Source organism: Pipra filicauda, unplaced genomic scaffold (assembly GCF_003945595.2).
Source record: "Pipra filicauda isolate LSUMZ 115617 unplaced genomic scaffold, ASM394559v2 scaffold49_size4853605_pilon, whole genome shotgun sequence".
NCBI classification, from domain to species: domain Eukaryota; kingdom Metazoa; phylum Chordata; class Aves; order Passeriformes; family Pipridae; genus Pipra; species Pipra filicauda.
Genome location: NW_024104642.1, coordinates 3665276 through 3686816, shown reverse-complemented (window position 1 = coordinate 3686816; position 21541 = coordinate 3665276).

Genomic DNA, 21541 nt, shown 5'->3' with positions numbered 1-21541 from the left:
TGGTTCCTACAGAGGTGAATCTCTGCACTGGCTTTGTGCACAGATCAGCTGGTCTGAGAGCACAGTATCTCCTGTGAGTGCCACACGGTCACACCACAGCCTAACTCACTCTTTGGTAGAAAAATTATGAAACTTCTTGCTTCTGATTAAAAGATAAGGATAAAGACGATTTTCCACATGTTGTCTTTTTTACCAGCTCCTAAGAGAAAGGAAGACAAGGGTAAGGAAGGAAAGGGAGGAAGGAATGAGAAGAGAATGAAGGGAAAAGGAAAGAAAAGACAAAAGAAATTAAAAACCTTTCCTTTATGAGACTCCTGGAAATGTGCCAAGGACAATGTTGCAAAAGTAATCCACCAGTGTTCAAAAAATTACACTTGGAAGCCAGCAGTCTTTTCCCATACTCTGTAAAGAGGTGGAGTGGGGTTTTTTTCTTGCCACCATCTCACAGCAAACTCTTCTTCATTACAAAATGCAGAGTCACTGAAAGGATTGCTGTGAGTTAAACATGTTTTGCTTTCCATGTGCTATTAATGCTGAAGTGAAGGAGATGGATGCTCTTTGGCTTCTGACAACTGAAACACAATCTAGATCCATTTGTCAAAGAACTGCAGGAGTATTACCTTTCTTTAAAATACAAAGATTGCTTTGGGACTCTCTATCAGACATTCAAACCTGTTCATACAGGGTGTTCCCAGGATAAGCAATTTGGAATATCTGTCTTGTCTTATTTGCTTGTCTGTGCATAATAAAAAAAAAAAAAAAAAAAAAAAAAAAAAAAAAAAAAAAAGTAGCCAGGTTACATGAACAGGGTAAATATGTTTGAATAGGTTCAAGAAAAATAAATGCTATGTAACTATTTAGTCATTATATAGCTTTTGTTACTTTAGTAGGCACAAGCCACTTTATGAAGATCTGTGTAAGGTCACTGTTTAGAGAAATACTCAGTTAGGCATTCAAATTGAGAATTAAGGACTAGGGAATGAAATTATGCATTCTGCTATGTCCACTGTTTCCCTAAAAAGAATTTTTCGTTGCATTACTTTTAATTTTTTTTTTCCCCAGTTAGGTTTCCAGAGTTAAACTTGGCGAATGGCACCTGGCCCTCAACACTGCAGTAGCCAAGTCAACCTCTGAGCAAGCCTGAATTACTGCATCTGCAGAAGCTCTGTGTTCTCCCTCATTTGCTGCTGGGACTTTGGGGGCCACACCCCATACTGCTGTACTGGAGCGGGGTCAAATCTTTCTCAGTTAATTGTGTGAAATAGGGTCACCATGTTGCACCTACCTGTCTTCATGAGCACCCAGAAGGACTGAGGGAAGCCAGTGAAGGACCATTGGCCTTTTGGGAATCCAGGCTATGTCCTCACCACGATGTAGGTGACTGAAAACAAGAATGAAAGCAGAATCTTTGCTCAAATACACATCACTAGTGCTTCCAGTTATCAGTTACTTCTAATTTGAAGTATTATCATATCTAGGCAAGATTTTTTCCTGCAAAACAAAAAAGATTAAGACAACAAAGAAGTCCCTCACGCTGAAGGATGTGTCTAACCAGGACCAAGGTTCTTTTGAGTTGAGTGTATTGAACTATGAAGCCTCAGGTACTCTGTATATTAGACCTCTACACTTCTAAGCCTGTCAGTCTTGTCAAGAGAGCCAGCATTTTGTTCTGAAGGTTGCTAAAGCTTCCTTCAGTGAAGACAAGCACACAGAGATTTCTCTCACAGAGACAGTAATTTTGTTCTTTCTTGATTTTTTTTTTTCAAGAACAAAGTTGCACATAGGAAAAAAAAACAAACCCATGAAAGTCTCATACATCCTTTTTCTGTATCTAAATTATGAAAAAAAACTGGCAGGAAACTAATAAAAGTGTTGCAGTCACAATTCTGATCCTTTTATATATTTCAGTTGAGTTTTGTGGCTCCAAGTCATTATACCGTACAATGTACATATTAAGTATATTACCAACTTCATGTGAGAAATCTCAACTCGATAGCACTTCTACAGAATTCTGATACTGTTGTTTGCAAAGATTTGAAACTGTCTTCTCAGTTGAATTTCATATATTGCATGAAATTCTTTCTGTACAACTGTATTGGTTTCTTCTTAAATAAGTGTTGAAAATATAAGTCAGAAATCCTTGAGTTCTTAATGTTATTTAATTATTTTTAATAATTAATAATGTAAAATATATTTTCTTTAAATTAATTTTATTTAATTACTTTAAAAGCTTTTATTTATCTTTTGTATTTAGTTTTATTATTATTAAGGTAGCTACTGAGTTGAAAGTACTAGATATAAAAGCCATAAAAGAATCAATCAAGCATATATGACATGAAAATATGCATTATCTGTTGGCATAAGTAAAATGCAGAAAGTTGGTGGTTTCCCAGAGACAGATAGCACTTAGTCAATAAACATTCTCAATTTACTTTCTGAATCTGTTTGAAGGCATCTTCCCACTTATTGCAGAGCTTTCTCTTGTACAGCCTGCTCAACTCAACACAAAGATAAGATCCACCTGATAAGAGTAGCGGGGTCTCACACTGTTTCTTTCTTACTTCTCTGTACTTAAAAGAAAATCTGGTTTTTTTCAGATTTTTTAAACATTTATCCAGTCAGACTCCACAGCTGAGTTCCTCAAACCTCTCATACGTCTGCCTGAACAACAAGGGAAAGAGCTGAATAATATATAGCTTCAGTGAAATCCTGAAATGAAGCTTGCTGTCTCTCCAGATACTTCTCAATTTCCAGAATTTTAAGATTAATTAGCTCATTTCCTTTTACATAGATCAGTGTCTTTAAACATGAAACAGCTGTGGATTTTCATTAACCAGTCAATTTCTTCTGAGGTATGAGGTTAGTGAACACCACTACTGGGCTTCTTCTGTAACTTTGAGCCTTGAAATTATTTGCATGGAAATAATAGTGCTTCAGAGATGAGGAAAAAGTGGTGAATCAGACCTGTCTGGTTCTCCCACTCAGCTGTACTGACTCATCCTTAGCTTTAATGTGCAGCACGAGAAAGGATGTGTGAGCTGAGTTGCTCAAGTCCTTTTTTACATCTTATGACACACAACTGGCAGTTTCTCAGGCTGTCAGGAATTTGTTCTTGAGAAGAGCTGGTTTGTTTAAGCGTCTCTTTGAATGCATTTCCACTGACACAATCCACAGAAGTTCTTGCTCTGAGGCAGGAATTGCATTGCCTTTTGTAGTATTAAATGGTCCAACATGCAACAGAGAGAACTAGAGTAGACCATACGGCTAGCAAAGGGGTCATAATACATTCAGCCCTCCTCTATTCTGATCAGTGGGAATTGTGACCATGCCTGGGGTCTCTGAGCCTGCTCAGTACGATTTCAACATTTTTCCTTCACAGTTTCCAGAGCCTTTGTTTAGAAGATACATATGCCAAGTGTGGATGGGCTGTGAGGAAGATACTGAGGCTTCAAGAAACTACATCATTAACAAGATACTTGTTAGGCATTGCTGCTCTTTTCGCTAAGGTACAGATGAGGACCTAAATAATTACAATTTCCACTCTTTGACAATCTATGACATCCTATGAAGACAAGTGCATGTATTCTCACTTTACATGCAGAGAAATTAAGGCTCAGAGAAAATGAGTGCAATGTTCTCTATTGTTCTCTGTTGGGTCTTTTTGGGTGTTTGAGGGCAACTAGGCACGCAAAACAGGACGCTCAGCTGGCGTACACTTATAGTTTTGGTCTTGCTGGCTTTCTTAAGCTCCTGTTGGTCACAGTTTTAATAACATGAAAAAGCAGATAGAGAACCTGTTAGCAACGATGTACATGGGATCACCTAATGAAAGTAGGGAATAGGCGTACAGCATGGGTGCAACCAGGACTCATGATGGTGTAATATGTACCTAAAGCTCACATCAGTCATTCCCTCCTGACAGAAACAGTATGCAGCAGACAGCAAACATGCAAGCACTGGATCGTCAGATGTTGCATGCTACGCACCTGCTGATGAAATCCCTGACATGCCTTCAGCAAACCAGGCGTTCCTGAGACAGACCTAGAGCACAGCACCAGGTCTGCAAAGGAGGCAGGATTCCTGCCCACAGTAAATGTAACTTTCTGTGCCTGGGCTGTTTGGTGCTCTGTCTGGGCTTCTGCCAGGCTTCCAGAGACCGTGGACAAATGCCATGGGCTGGGCAGCAGTAGCTAAAGCTTCCTAAGCCTCCTTAGCAAATCTATGGTTTTTGAACTGTGTAAGTAGACCCATGGAGAAGGGGATTCTCATATTTATACTTCACTGGGGAAAAAAACCAACAGTGTGAATGAGCCATATAGAAATTCTTAATTCTGAAAAATGGATTTAAGCCTGTTAGTTTGTGTCATATCACACTTGTTAAGTGCTGTGCAAATAGCTGCAATATGCTGCTGAAGTGCTTATTATTTTAGCAATATTACATTGCACATTGCTTGCAGGGCAGCTGAGATGTGTTACTTTGGGATGAAAATAGAAAAGAATCATCACTTTATTAGTCATGCAGGAGTTCATGAGAGCAAGCACGTGTGATTTCTAGACTTCTGAGCCTGCCCATGAAGGGTGGAATTTGCAAGGGTTTAGTTTGGTAGAAACCCTCCTTTTGTCATGGAATCATAGGATCATAGAATGGTTTGGGTTGGAAGGGACCTTAAAGATCATTTAGTTCCAACCCCCTGCCATGGCCAGGGATACCATTCACTAGATCAGGTTGCTCAGGACCCCATCTAACCTGGCCTTGAACACTTCCCAGGGTTAGGGCAGCCAGTAACTTCTCTGAGCAACATGTTCCAGTGCTGCACCACCCTCTGAGTAAAGAATTTATTCCTAATATCTGATCTAAACCTGCTGTCTTTCAATTTAAAACCATTGCCCCTTGTCCTATCACTATTTGCCCGTATAAAAAATCCCTCTCCCTCCTTTTCATAAGCCCCCTTAAGATACTGGAAGGCCACAATGAAGTCTCCTGGAGCTTCCTCTTTCCAGGCTGAAGAACCCCAGCTCTCTCAATGTGACTTCCTAGTAGGAGAGGTGCTCCAGTCAGTCCTCTGATTATCTTCATGGCCCTCCTTTGGACCCATTCCAGCGGATCCACATCTTTCTTGTGTTGAGGACCCCAGAGCTGGATGCAGCAGTCCAGGTCCAACATGTGAGTCCAGGTGAGGTCTCACAAGGGCAAAGTAGAGGGAGAGAATCACCTCCCTTGACCTGTTGGCCATTTCTCTTTTAATGTAGCCTGGGATATAGTTGGGTTCCTGGGCTGCAAGTGCACACTGTTGGCTCACGTTCAGCTTTTCATTAATGAGAACCTTCAAGGTGTTCTCTTCAGGGCTTCTCTCAATGATTTCTTCTCTGAATCTGTACTCATGTCTTGGATTGTCCCAGTCCAGGTGCAGCATCTTGCACTTGGACTTGTTGAACTTCACGAGGTTCTTGTGGGCCTCTCAAGCTTGTCCAGATCCCTCTGGATGGCATCCTGTCCTTCTGTTGTGTCAGTGTCACTGCTCAGCTTCATGTCATCTGCAAACTTGCTGGGAGCACACTCCATCCCACTGTCTGTGTCATTGATGAAGATATTGAAGAGCATCAGTCCCAAAACAGAGCCCCCAGGGACACCACTCATCACTGGCCTCCACCTGGACATAGAGCCATTGACCACAACTCTCTGGCTGTTCCCATCCAGACAATTTTGGATAATACTCTCAGGCACATGGTGTGACTCTTGGGGATGGTCCTGTGCAGGGCCAGGTGCTGGACTCCATGATCCTTGTGCGTCCCTTCCAACTCATCATATTCTGTGATTCTGTGATAATTCCTTATCCACTGAAGAGTCCCTCCATCATATCCATGCCTCTCCAATTTGGAGATTAGGGTGTCACGTGGGACCATGTTGAAGGCCTTATAGAACTCTAGATAGATGACAATTGTAGGTCTTCCCTTGTTGATCGTTGCTGTCACTCTATCATAGATTGGTCAGGCACAATTTGCCTTTAGTAAAGCTGAGCTAGCTGCCTTGGATCACCTCCTTGTCTTTTATGTGCCCTAGCTTAACTTTAGGAGGATGTGGTCCACGATCTTCCAAAGCACAAAGGGAAGGCTCCCCTGTCTGTAGTTTTCCAGATCTTCCTTTCTCACCTTTATAAAAATGGGACCGATGTTTTCCTTTATCCAGGAACTTCACCTAACTGCCATGATTTTTCAGATATGGTGGAGAGTGGCTTGGCAACAACAGCAGCCACTTCCCTAAGGACTCTAGAATGCCTGCCATCCCACAGGCTATTCCACTTCGTCAAGTGATCCCAAACCTGCTCTTTGCTTTTAGTGAGAGGATTTCACTCCCACCACACCCACCCTGAGGATCAGGGACTTGAGAGGAGTGGGAAGCCTGACTGCCAGTGGAGACTGAGATGAAGAACTCATTGAGTACCTCAGCCTTCGCCATATCAATCGACACCAGTTCACCCTTCTTTCTTATAAGGGGGAGTACACTCTCCTTCACTTTTTTTTCTGACCTAAGTGCTTACAGAATCCCTTCTTGTTATTCTTCACATCCCTTGCCAAGTCCTGTTCCAGCTTTGCCTTGGCTTTCCTGATACCATCCCTGCACATGCAAACCCTATACTCTCCCCAAGTCACCTGTCCCTGCTTCCACTGGCTGTGCATTTCTTTCTTATTCCTCAGTTTGACAAGCAGATCCTTGCTCAGCCATGGTGTTTTATGGCCTGCCTTGCTTGATTTCCTACACACCAGGATAGAGAGCTCTTGTGCTCTAGGGGAAAGTGGCCTGGGAATATAACTCAAGGCTGCTCCACACTGGAGTCAACCACCTCCCTCCTCAACTGTCCTCTCTCTGAAAGCAGCTGGGATTTTAACATGACTTGAAAGAAATCTTCAGTTATGGAATAGATGTTAGAGGAAAATACATCTATTGCATGAATAAGTTTTAATTGTCAGATGTGTTAAATGCTGTAGACTTGGACAGCCTTTCAGGGTACTGAAATCAGTTTAATTTCACAATGGAAAACCTACTGCTGTTTAACAAAGGCTCAGTGATTCAGGCAGAGTAGGCGAGAATTTCTGTCTACCTGTTGAAACAAGCCCATGTCCTGTGTACACTAAAAAGATATTGAATCCCAGGAGTGTCGGTTTCTTAGGAATAGATAACCCAGCTAACTGCCTCTGGAGAGTGCTCTCTTCTAATGCAGGCTTGTGTCCTGATGCTGGTCTTTATACATATATTTTTTTCATTATATTCAGTACAGAAACTTGCACTTTTCCTATAATCTGTTCAAAGATCCAGATTTGTTAGTTTCCTGGACACACTGAAATGCCAGCCTTCTCTTTCCCTGCTAGGCTACTGAAGGGAAACACACTGAGGCAGTGGTATTTACTGCATTACCTACTGGGCACCCTGCTGGCCTGAAGTACAATCCTATGATCCTAAGCAGCCTAAGCACTTTTCATTTCAATTTTCAATTAATGGCACATGCAATTGGAGCTCTGGATTGGTACTGTGATTATTTTTAATCTGAACAAATAAATGCAAGTTAGTGAGTCTTTCATTTTTATGCACTGAGAGAAAAAAAAAGAGAAACCCCATTATTTAGGTCTACACTAGCACCACAGCACAATCTGGGTGAGTGCAGTTGCTTTCAGACATCTTCAGATGTTGGCCTGCCTCTGCACAGCTATTACTCCCTTAAAATCATGCTCTTTAACACTGTTAAATCTCAGGTCTTAGAGTTGCCAGATGTACTGATGTGATCATGTGGAAGTCTGGCCTGCATTACCTGCTCTGTGACCTTGCTTCATTAAATCAATAACGGTGAATCGTGTGTTCTTTATTTGCACAAAGGGTGAATTCAGTCCAGTCCAGTTTCTAGGCTACTGGCTCTTTGCAATTTCTGCTTTATCTGCAATGGTAAATCCATTATTTTTTGTTATTTCTGGAGATTCTTACTTCAATCCAGGCAAATATTGAACCTGTGCAATGTCTATAGTGAAGAAGGTGAGTGTTGTCATCCTCAGGAAGGCAATGGTGTCTCCTGGTCAGAGCAGGGAGGCCAGTCCATTCCTAGGGTCCCTTGGGTCCCCATTCACACAGGATGAGGAAGAGTATGCTGTCAAGTGCTTCAGAGGATTGGAAACTTGCAGCACTGATGTCCTTATAACAAAGAAGCTACCAGATGTTTTCTTAATTCTCTCTCTCCTAAGAGCTAAAGGTGTTTCTTGGCTTTTTTGAAGCTGGAGGCTTCCTTTTCAAAATCAGGTTTAATGGCTTCTCCTTCCTCTTCTTCCTTGCCCTGTGTCTGCCGTCATTCAAAACAGGTCCTGCCCTGGTGTGCCCAAAGGAACATGGTAAAAGTCAATGATTTCTGGTATCCAGGCCTGAAGCATCACCATCAAAATGAATAGGAGGGAGTGGCTCTCTCAGGAAATCTGCAAACTGAGGCAGGCAAACAGGCACCAATTTAAATGAGGTTATATTTTTGAGATGATCTTTGAAATCATAACTGCTAGAGACTGACTCCTAACTCAAAATAAACAGACAATATCCGCACCAGATATTGTGTGGATTTTTTCCTTTTTTCCCTTTTAATTCCTTTTTAATTCATGAAATAATTTAATATTTAAGCAAGGCTTAATCTTTCTCTTGAAATTAAAATAGGTCTTTCAAAGGAACTTTATTTAAGAGGAGAATGTTTATTCAAAAATATTTTAATAGCTCAGATACTATATATATTATCAGGCTTCAGGCATTAATCACTAGGAATAAAATGGATACTTAGCATTTTAGTAACTGGTGCAGCAACTGTGGTTTATTAAATAAACCCTCATGAAAGGACTTCCTGATTTCTCATCAGAGTGAGGCTACAGCAGGGAGCTTCCAGTTGCCACACATTTTACCTATAATGCACAAGATAATGTTCCAGCTGTGTACCTGCCTTTCTGATGCTTAAGAACCCATCACCTTTCAGTGTAGGACACATGACCAAAAGTGGCTGAATGAGGATTGCTCAGTAATAGGAGAATGTTTTTTTTAATATTAATAAGGCTACACAATAGCACTCAGCGCTCCTAATATTAGAAAATCATAGCGACAAAGAAAGTAGGGCAGCTTTATTAAGGACAGTATGGAATCACAAATCTAATGCAGTACACATTGGGCTGTGTCCCACATATACCCTATGTGGGACACTGTCAAATGTATGCCTGTGCTCCTGTTATTCTAACAAAAGACAAAGGAGGGTGTTGAATACAGCAATGCAATCAGTGGCAGTGTTCAGGTTAACATCTCTGTCAGATGCATAATTTTTATAATTTACCATGAAAAGCTAGGCTGGCTTTAATCACATTTGCAAACCATTTTACAAATCCAGGTTAGGGCGTTTACCCTCAGACTTTAGACTTAAGCAGATTTGATTACACAGAGAAATAGTTTTCAGTGTAGTGAACTTTGTAATTGGGCAAGGCTCAGAGGCAAGTCAAAAATAAGCAAGAAGCACTTGCCATGAAATGATGCACATCTTGAGAGAAGAGATGCTTGCATTTTCTTTCATTCATTTCACACTTAAAAAAATGCAGGCATTTCAGATCCCAGTTGAGAGAAGGAGAATCTCTTGATTTCAGTGTTGGAATGTGATGTTCTCATCCTTGCATTGTTTTTATCATTTCAGATATGTGAACAAAGAATTGTTGTACTGTTCATCTGGCATAGAAAATGGCCCAGAATTAAGTTGTGACTCATTTTCATGACAATTAAGGAGGAGGAAATATCAACTCCTTTCTCACAGAAAATGCCCTAAGCCTAGATTCAAAGCAGTCTCACGTGGGTGCAAATCCTGCTCTTCTCTGCATTGAACTCCCCAAATGAGCACAGTCACAAGGCTTTACAATTCTGCAGTTATGCCTTGCAGTCAAGGCAGACCAACCTGCCTTGCGTCAGTTCCCCCCCATCAGATTTGTAGCGGAGATAGCCAGTAGATAACAAGTTTTAGCAGCACCCAATGTCATCTCCTCTTTCTCTTTATCCCCTGGCAGCACAGTGGTATTGGATCTGAATATTGATGGCTGCCAGAGTGCTACACTCAGCAAATTTATTTTGGGAAAAAAAACCAAAACACAAAACCAAAACAAAACAACAGGATCCAAATGCAATGGCAAACAGTCTTGGAATAATTCAGAGACAACAGCTGGCATCAGGGAACTTGGCAACCTGCATGTACAGTGATGTGGCAGAAGGACTGGGCTGCCCTTGGAAATGCCCCAGAGCTTAAGTCCTTCCTATTCCTGGGAGAAGGTGTAATTGGTGGTTTGGTGGGATTTGAAAACTCTCCCACAAGCATCCAGGGGAGTTATGCTGCATTTGTCTGGCCTGGTTTAGTACAAAATGTGGTTAGGACCTGGGTTGCTGGAGCAACTCAGAGTCAGACAGAAAGGAGGGAAGAAGCGGACGAGCCCCACGTATAAAGCACCACAGGAAATAGCATCTCTTTTCCTGGGCTGAACCAATGCATCAAGGCTGCTTCACTTTTCGTCTCCTGACTTCCCAGGGTGCCAGACCCAAGTTCTCTGCTTTTCTTCCTTCAGACACATTAGGTCCCAGTTTCCTGCACGCCCTAGAAGTCTCACCTAATGTCACTTGCCGCTCCACGGAAATCTCAGGCTCCTCCAAGCATCTCTGGTCAGACCTATCTGGTGCTTTCAGAGGTATCTCTTCATCACCAAAGATCTGCGGGGATCATAAATGGGACAAGGGTAGAGAGATGCATGTTTGGAGAGGTGAAAGGCCAGGTGGCAAACACAAGAGCCTTGCTCCTCAGACAGGCAATAGAGAGAAATGTGAGACGAGTCCATTTGCTGGAAGCCATATGCAAGGGAGGGCTGGGACTGAACAGAGGTGAACCGAAAGGGCTGCCAGCAGCGACAGAGTTAGCAGGGTGCCTCCTTCCTCCTCTCTTTTGACCGCAGAGGCAAAAACTCACTACCTCCCGTTGTGAAAAACAAGCTGGGTGGAGTGATTCATATGCGTGGGATTTTAGCAAACTATTTTAATTGTCACTTAAAGGAGAAAGCAAGTGACCTTGGCTAAAGTTATCAGGTTTTATTCCTGTTTTGCATTTGTATTTAATCATCTTTCCCAAGAGCGGTTGATGCTTAGTAGTTGGTAACCACTGAGATTTCTCTTCTGAAGTCTTCTGCTATATTTCATACTTTCTTGTTTTGCTAACTCAGAATGTGATATGTATATGTTCAAATACTTAACCAATCTAAATTTTTATTCAAATGCCTAATGTTTACCTTTTATTATATTAGGAAAGGGCAAATTATATTTTGTACTTACTAGGTAATTCAATTTTTTTTCTTAGGAGTTATGTTGAATTGCCTTGGGATAGAAATTATGCTGTAATAACATACAAAAAGGTGGCATTGATTTCCATTATCAAATAAAGCAATATAAAAATGATTTGGATATGAAAGAAGAAGAAGGTGTCAAAACAAGTTTTTTATTTAACGTTGACTGTATTATTGTACAAAGAAAACTGATGCTTATGAAATGATTGTTAACCAGTGCTTAAACAGCCAGGAATGAGCAGATCTTAGTCCTGATGTCTCAGCTGATTCATAGACTGGTGGGTAGGAAAAAGAAATTTACAGCTTTTTTAACCTGTAAATAATTTCTCAGTTCTAATGAACAACTGGATGACCAAGCTAAAATGAAGACACTGAAATGAAGGAAATACACTTTCTTCACTTGCAATAAAGGCTCCAAGTGAAAAAACTTGTTTATCACTTCAATAAGCGGTTGTCTCAGGAGTTTACATAATGCCTTAGCTCCCATTTCAGTGCTCTGCCTTTCTTTAGAACCTTGTTAGCAAACACATTACTAAAACACTGAGCTTTTAACTTGAGCAAGGACTGGACCTCAGGTCTCCCCACCTCCTCACAAGCAAGAGCATTCTCTTGTCAGCTGCGAGATCATAGCTGTCTTAGGAAAGATAAAAATACTCCATAGAGAGTGGGAGGGCTCTACTGGGAGGGAGAGACTGAGAGCTGCTGAGATCCTGAATGCAAGGACAACCTCCCAGAAGCTCAGAGGTAGGATTTCACATTCCCTCAGGGCAGATGGTTTTGAATTTGATTCTTCTACAATTTGAACTAATGCCTTAACTACAGAGTTCATGCATAAGAGGGAAAATACCATCGCCTTCAGATTTGCTGTCAAGGAGGCAAGATGAACTTTGACTTTCAACGCAGAACAGGTTGGGAAGCACCAGTTTGGGCACCATGGTGACAAAGCCATGCGTTGAAAGTGATGCTCCTCAAATCCAGAGCATTTTACATATTTTGGGTAACAAATCAAAAGACTATTCTGTGCAGACTCCACAGCAGCTGTTCTTTGCAGCCAAATACAGTTAGGGATGTTCAGTACTTGCACTTTCCACATTCTGTCTGTTCGTGCTGCCTTTGGCAATAATTTAAGTTTGTTTTTTAGTTGTGGCACTTCCCACAGATCACCTTCTGATATCTTACAGACAGTTAGTAGCTTCCAAACTGGAGGTTAAAAAGCTTTGACCCTGGGGACTCAACAACTGGAAAGCTAACTGTGCAGAAAGGTTGGGAGCACAGAAGGATAAAACTGGATTTTGTGACTGCCAGAAATACTAAACGCTCCTAAATCTAGCATAGAGTATTTTCTCATGTCACAATCAGCACATCCCAAAACAGAAACTGGATCTTTCAAGTTCCAGCCCAAAACCTCTCCTCTGGGTCATGGTTACTGCATCTGCATTAATTTTGCATTCTCACACCTGGTAGAAAGGCAATTTTAAAGTCTTAAATTCCCACTTAAACATTCATTAACACTAAGAAGCTTCAAAGGCAACCTTAACGCTGCTGACTGCTTCCCAAGTTTACTCCTCCTGAATTAGATTTGTCTCACAGACAGCATATGTTGATCATTTGCCGGAAAGAGGTTTCTCTGTTTTTTTGTAACACATTGATTAGAACCACCCAGTTTCCACCAGGGGAAGGAGATGATTCATGCCACGAGACCTTCTCTTCCACATAGTTCATACACATTGGCTACCTGCCTCTGCTGGAGGGAACTAAAATTCATTCTGGCCAGCCGGTCCAACCTACTGGGAGATCCCTCTGAGGTCAAGGAGATTTCCAGGGCTGTCAGTCAGGCCATGTTCAGTGCTTGACACTGTGAAGTGCTCCTAAATTAGACCTCAGCACTGGATAAAGTGAGACACATGATTGCGGATTTGGACTATGCAAACCAAGATGCTGAGGACTAGATTTCCAGAAAGCAAGTTTTCTGGTCTGTTATCGTATGACGATTGAGCCCCACTGCCCCTGAAAAACATTTTCAGTCTTTCTACTGTGCTTGCTTTCTTTATTAAATACAGAAGTTGCCGCATGCTCATAAACCTCCAGGGGAGGAGGAGTACCACTGAGTTTTAAAGAGCTTTAAAAGCATAAAATGGCCTAATTTCCTCTCATGACTCTCAAAACTCTCTCCTAATTTCCCATCAAGCAGCTGCCACATTAATCAAATTGCAGCTTGCATGGCAAAGCTGTGATCCTGCCAGTTTCTTGACTGTAACTTTTTAGTGCTCCTTCAACTGACTTCTGAAAGCCTGGTTCAAAGGCGTGATTTTTTTACACTCATATTCGAGGTTGAGAGAACTTTGCCTTGCCCCATATACTGGTATAGAAAAATCTTCTCAGTAGGACAAGAGATATAAGCCATATACAGGCATTAAACTTAATCACACAAGCCTGATAGATTGTCTGAGACAAAACAGAAAGTACTGGTGCAGGAATGCCTGCTCAATATGTGGAAGAGATTTTTATGCTCTTCACAGAAGACACCATGGAAGGAGAATGACAAAAGAGAACAGAGAAGCAGAATTTGTTGCCTTACAAAAGGAAGATGATGATGTTCAAAAGAAATGTCAAGTTAGACAGAAAAAGAAGGGAACTTGAAAAAAACTCTATTTAGAAGAGGTCCCTGAAAAAGACAGCATAAAACAAGCACTGAACTGTACAGTTACTTGGATGACTGGCTTGGCATTTGCTCACTTTTTGTTTGTAGGGAGCAAAACTTAGAACAGTTTTTGTCAGAAACAAAGTGTTTGGAGCATCTTGTCTCTCTCCAGGAATTTACTGTTGCTTCAGAATTTCACATGTAGCTCTTCCAGTTACCCAAATAGTAATGGAAAAATGCTAAAAGAGTCTGCCCCCCCTTCCCACTTTTTAATTGCTCCCTGGAAACTTTTCACACTATCCATCACACAAATCCTGTCAAATCTCCCTTCCAAACAAAGCTTCCCTGCAATTCCCTGAGGAAAGAGGCGAGTATAATGTTTGCTGCCATTGAGCTGGACTGTAGAGTATTTTGGTAACCTCCCCTCCCTGAAGTATCCATCCCTCTTCCTTTGATCTGCAATGAGCTCCCCTCAGCAGCTATATGCAGAGAAGCTGGAGGTAAACTCGCACTTGGTAATCACTGTCCTCCCTTCCCCCTGAAATCAAAACCAATTCTTTGCCATAACAGAGGCTTCTGAGAGGCACTGAGGGGACTGAGGTTCATGCCTTTCATGAGCAGGCCGGGCAGCGGTGCCTGAGGGCCGTGCAAGAGCTGCATCACCTGCCATGGGGTAACCGTGAGCCCACACAACCATGGCCTTTCCGCGCTTTCTGCCCACCCTTCTGAGGAAAACCTCATCTTGTTGGTCATCTGGCAGGCCAGCCGGTGTTTCTGCAAGGGAGCCATATCTGGAAATTTTGGGCTTCCCTGGAAGGTAGAAGCTGCTCAGGCATTCACTGGATGCTCAGTAAGCACAGCCTTTCCCTTGCGTGGGCGCGGCATCGCCATGTGGCTGTGCCATAGGTCCAAGGCTCGCTGGTGGCACTGCACATTCCCAGCACACAAACACCATCTGTACGACACATGCTCATGGCTTTCCAGAACTGTGGGGGCTACCGAGGAGGCATTATCTCACACGTGTGGCTGTCTTTGTACCCAAAATCTTCTAGGGAGAAACATGACAGCCCTCAGTATGAGAGGTTCGTCTGTAGAAGGGCTTGTCCGTCCCTACTGAATGACCCCTCTGCACAACACCCTATCCATAACTTCATCTGGTGTGTAGGCTGCACTCCAGCGGGCTGCATATGATGCCTCTTTACAGCCAAGCTAGTGGGAGCTCTGTTGATCTTTACTTAACTCTTCTTCACCTATTTGTTACATATATATTAGTGCCTTTTCATTCCACAGAAATAATTTTTAAGTGCCCATCATGACAAATGATGCTTTTCCTCAGCAGGTTTCAAAGCACTTAATAAAGGAGTCTGGAGTTTTTATCTCTGATTCACATATGGGGACACTGATGCACAGGAAAGTGGACGGTCTACACTCAGCCTCAGCTCAGCAATGAATCCAGGGATAGAAACAATTTCTACTCCATTCAAGTCCAATATTGCATAAACAGGGGCCCCTGGGTTTGATTATTGGGGTTTTAAGGTCCTATTTAACACTTACTTTCGTATACTTAGTGTATCTTATACCTTTTGTCTCCCTAGTTGCAGAAGCCCTGTGTTGTGCTCTTCACCCTTTCCTCCATGGCAAAACAGACGGGAACCAGCTGACAGCAATTCACTGCTTCTTTCTAGCACACATGTGATTTCTGATCAAAAGCCAGCAGCTTGGTTGGCAGGAAAAGACTGAAAAATATCATTGCAATTAGTGTGGAGAAACTTGAAGCTACAACATTATCAGCAGTTCTGCAGAATGAAGCATAAGAGTGCAAAAAGACTAAGTTATGCTTTGCAAGCCATATGGGTGGTTTTTTCAGGGAACACTGACTAATTTTTAGTAGATGGGCTGGATGAGCAAATTCTTTTTATGGCAGGATATGGAATGACAGAAAGTCTGTTGGATGGGCATCTCTGGTGAAAAGAGGAAAGGTGTTTCAGAAGGTGGGTATCAGAACCACAGTGCGTTTAATACTGCTGGTTTAATGCAGAACAAAACTCTTTAATGGCAGCCTGCCTGGATTGGGGTTGCGGACTCTCACTCAAATTCAGAAGCAGAAGAGTGAGATCAATACAGAGCAGAGTACCAATTTTCAAGGGCATCCTTCATTTGTCCTCTAAAATTTCTTTTGTCTGTGTCACAGCTCAACAGATAGCACGGAAATTTCCCTTATAAGTTATGAAGCGGATTGCAGATAGCTGGAGAAGTGACATCATGTACTTTAGAAATCTGTGTTAATCATACATAGAAAAACAACTTCCAAGTCTAAATATGTATGATTCCTAGATCAGAGATTTACTTAAGAAACAAACATGATTTGCTAAGTAAATGCTTTTTAAATTCTCCTCAGTGATATGTTTCCTTAAAATATAGTGCATATCCTTGTATGTATATATAATATGGTCACATTAGGGAAAATACAAACAAATTGCATTGAAAATGCTAAGATAAATGTCTTTTTCTGAGAGACAGGCAGCAGCAGCTCCAGCATCTCTTCATTCCCCTTCTCCCCAAACCCCCCAGCAAACACAGAAAAAGCAAAGACTCAGTATGAACATAGCCTTTCACAGTTTTAGCTGTTTGAGTTTAGCTTGTTCCTTTTTCAGGGCAGGTCTCAAATGCAGGGCCAGCCAGGGTAGGTTTTATCATCTTGCTCCCTTACCTCCCTCCCTTCCATTTTTATGAAATTGCATTTTTGCTCTTTCATTGGAGAGAAACACTTCAACCAACAAGTGGAGCTGGCAGCGGCTGGTCCACAAGCAAGGCAGGAAGCACAGCTGCACCAAAAACAGGTGCTGCACACTGGCGGTCACTGAGGTCCACTTGCTGTTTCATCATGGGGTGAGTCTCCCATAGCAGCTGTAGCCACAATCTGAAGGGTGTGACACAGCCAGCCCCAGACTCAGCAAGCCATCAGCCCCTTCCTACCTGTGTACAACACTCTCCTACCTCACCCTGCTCCTGGGGGGGGGCTGCAGTTTGTGTGGTTCTTTTTTTTTTTTTTTTTTTTTTTTTTTTGCATCTTCTGTAATGGAGCACTTCGGAGGAGCAAAGTATGATTACCTTGAACTGCACAAGTATTCGTGGTGATGGCAAAAATGATGAGGGATAATGGCTGGGAGTGTTTTGCAACCTGTTCACTGCCAGAAGCACTGCAGGAAATTCACTTTGCTTCAGGACTGACTGCTTTAGGGTTCTTTAAGTAGCCTACCAGAGAGATTTCTCCTAAGCACTGGCCTCCTCTAAAGAACCATCTTTCTCTTCCTCTCACCTAATAAGCACATCAGGTCACTCTGGCAGAGGAAATGCACTCCCAGGTACTATTTTCCCAAGAGAAATGAGGAACTTCCCAACCATGGACAGGTCACACGATAGAAAGCTTCAGGAAGGTGGTAATGCTAATTGATGTGTATTCATGTAATTAATATTAGTTAATTACTCTGTGAGAGCAGCCTGCTGTCAGCTGTACCTCCTCCCTGTGAGGGGCTGAATCCACAGCGTTTACTCTGAGTAGGGATGAAAAAATCAATTGTCCTGAGCAGGGGTGGCCGAGGTGACCACGGTGACACCAGAGGCTGTGGTACACCCCAAGAAGCAGCACAGTGCAGCCGGCCAGGAGTACCCATCCATTTGGTTCCCACATTTCTCTTCCCTGGGAATGTTTTAGGGCTGACATTTCATCTGGGGGAGTAACTGCCCATACTTGAGGGTTTTCAGCCAATGTGTGGCCCACGAGACGTGCATTCAAGGAGCGAGCCTTGCCTCAGCAACTCCTCCTCCCCATCACTCAGTGCCCTGCACCAAACCCAGGTGTTTGACCACAAGCTCACCTGGCCACCTCCCACGTTTTTGTGAAAGGATGTCCTTTGCCTGGTTGTTTACTTGGCAGTGCACAACCTTACAGAGATGTGTAGTCCCAGTTAAGCATCTGACCAAAGTCACCAAACTACAGACACAAGAGGATAAATAAGAAAAGCATAAGTGTTCAAAGAGCACAAGACTGATTTTTCTGCAAGCTACCACTTTGCGGCTTCTTTGGGAAAAAGGCCTGTCTACATAAAGAAGGGCAACAATTGATTAAAAACGGGGGAAAGGACTGAAGAGAAATGAGTTACAATCTCCATTTCTAATTCTCAGTTCCCATGCAGGGGAAACTTCGGGGGACTAGGAAACTTTCCTGATGGAGAGGAAAAGGGACATTGACTCCAAGATCTCAAGATCCCAGCCTGCTCCAGTTTGCACTCCTTCACTTGGGGTGCTTGGGTGAAGGGTGCCTTGGACCACTTTGTCTTCAAGGAGAGGATTCCACAAGTCCGTTTCCTTTAAAAAACAATTTTGAGCAAATTAGAGAATATCAATTTATCCCAGCATGTTGATTAAACTAAGCCTGAATCAGTATTGCCTCCAGAAGTGCGTAAAGGAAAGCTAATTGCTTCCATTTTCTCTGCTTCCAAAAATTTCAGAGCAACTTCAGAAGAAATTAACACAAAAATGCCTTCTCCTTATGTTGGGAATGTTCCTATGTCGGGACATACTTAGATTTCTGAGAGGTCTTTTGACAAGCTCTGTAAATAGATTTGCTACTGACCACAGTCATGTCTCTCTGTTGAAAAATGAGAAACTAAAGGGTAGAAGAACAGAAACTCTTGTGGGTGAGTTGGCACAGCATGTCTCAGGTCAGCAACACTTGGCTCTGCCACTCATCAGGGTAATATCTGAAACTTTCTTCCAGGGCATCTTTACAACACTTCAGATATTTCACTCTTCCTTTTTTTTAGTTAACCATCTGTCTTATTTTTTTGCCCTTGGCCCTAAGGGTGCTGCACCTATTTCCCCTCAGATTCCATGGAAACAGGGGCATGCCTCATCTTCATATTTTCTAGACGAAGTAGGAGTGCAGCACCCAACACTAGGCAGGACATGGCAATACAAAATTCACTGTACCTTTGGGCAATGCCACAACTGAATTTAAATGTTCATCTGCATATGAAATAAATGTTTCATAAAGAATGAGAGACTAATGAAGACAGCACGACTCTTGAGTATGCACAAATCTTGCACGGTGTTGCCATCTTGGATTTTAAACATGCCATGTAAAGATTTTGTATTGGGTTTGTGTGGCAAGGTTTTGGTAGCTGAGAGACTACAGGGATGCCTTCTGTGATAAGCTGCCAGAAGCTTCTCCCATGTCCAATAGAGACAATGCCAGTCAGTCCCAAGACAGACCCACCACTGGTTAAAGTTGAGCCCATCGGCAACAGCAGTAGCACCTCTGGGATAAGGTATTTAAGAAGGGTAAAGAAGTTACTGCACAAGAGCAACTCCAGCTGGAGAGAGGAGTGAGAATATGTGAGAGAAACAGCCCTGCAGACACTCTCAGTAAAGAAGGAGAGATGCTGCAGATGCCAGAGCAGAAATTCCCCTGCAGCCTGTGGCGAAGACCATTGAGGCAGGATGTACCCCTGCACCCTCTGCAGCCCATGAACGTTCATGGTGGAGCAGAGATCCACCTGCAGCCTATGGAGGACCAGGTGGATGCACCTGAAGAAGGCTGGGACCCCATACAAACCCATGCTGGAGCAGGCTCCCAGCAGGACCTGTGGAGCTGTGGAGAGAGGAGCCCACACTGGAGCAGGTTTACTGGCAGGAATTGTTTCCCTGTGGGGGACCCACTCTGTAGCAGTTTGTTCCTGATTGCACCCCATGGAAGGGACCCACATGAGAGCAGTTTGTGAAGAACTGCAGACCATATGAAGGACTTGCCTTGCAGAAATTCATGGAGGTCTGTCTCCTGTGGGAGGGACCCCAGGCTGGAGCAGGGGATGAGCATGAGGAGACCTACCCTTGAAGAGCAAGGAGTGGTAGACACAACATGTGATAAACTGACCTCAACCACCATTCCACATCACCCTGTGCCACTGCGGGGAGAAGGTGGAGAAAACTGGGAGTGAAGTTGAGCCCTGGAAGAAGGGACGAGTGGGGAGAAGGTGTTTTTAAGATTTGGTTTTACTTCTCATTATTCTACTCTGATTTGATTGGTAATAGATAACATTCATTTTCCCCATGTCAGATCTGTTTTGCTCATAACATTAATTGGTGAGTGATCTCTCCCTGTCCTTATCTCCTTTCATTATATTTTCTCTCCCCTGTCCAGCTGAGGAGAGGAGTGGTAAGAGTGGCTTCAGTGGGCACCTGCCATACAGCCAGGTTTGAATGAGGTCATTTGCAGTGACCCAGCTAAACAAGATGCAATTAATAGTAGGCTGACCTCTCTTACCCTTCCTCCCCCTAAACATCCTCTTCTGTACACTTACTGCTCCTGGGAAAGAAAAAAAAAAGAAAAACTTGAGATTAGCACTAATTAGGTCTCACTGAACACAATTATTTAAATAGTTAACTCTTCTCTTTCCTGCTGTTTGTTAAACATATGCACCACACCCTGTTTATGGTTGTTAAGGGAGGATTTGAATGCATTTAACATCTTCTTTTAGTGTCTTTTGGTGCATTGTTATAGAAACGGCTAAAGCAAGCAGTGACATCAGACAGTTAATGCTTACATGCAAGAAATACCCTTGAGGGAAGACCTGACTCTGAAGGGCATCCTGTGGGATATATTCCATAAATCAAGCGTGTCTAACAAAATCTATAGATCTTTTCTGCCTCTGTGCAACACACCACTCTCTATAGAAGTTGGTACTCTGATCATTGACAGTTAAGAGGAACAGGAATAATTGCATACTGCTGCCATCTCTGTCACAGTGCCTTTTAGCATTGGGAATATTTGCTTGCTTGATAGTATGGGAATGAGATACACAGAAGCAAATGTTATTTGTTATTTGGTTTTTATCACTGTTATATCAGTTTTTATCACTGTTATTTGGTATTTGTCACTGACAAATACAAAAAACATACATAAGCAAACAAAATGCTTTAAAAAGTGTAAATAAAACTCCTGTGCAATCATGGTACTGTCTGTTGCTGTGCACAAGCATGAGTGTATGTGTTGACTGCACACCTGGCTGTGAGAAGGATGTAGCTGAACCTGGGTCCCTGTGTTGATCAGGGACTCTCTGTGCTGCCCGAGACACTGGCTGCTAAACTACCTACTGTCCTTCACATAAACAAATGAATTTACATAAAATATAAATTTATATAGATGATATTTATAGGAGTAAGTTGAACAGAGTGTCCTTATTTTTTTTTGGCAGGGATCAGACAATAGTGGCATATGGAGGAGAAAACCTGGCGACAGGCTGTAAGCTGATGTAAATGCTGCAGGGCTGCCAGGTGAGGTAGTGTCTGGGAACTGAAGATGTGGCTGAGTATAGGACAAACAATGAAGAGTGGAGCATCTAGCATGCTGTTAAACAGGAGGGATATGTAACTACAGAGAACCAGAATGACCATTTTCCCAACAGCTTTATGGATTAGAATATTTTCAGAAGATTTTAGGACTGTCACTCTGTGTCTGTTGTCATGATT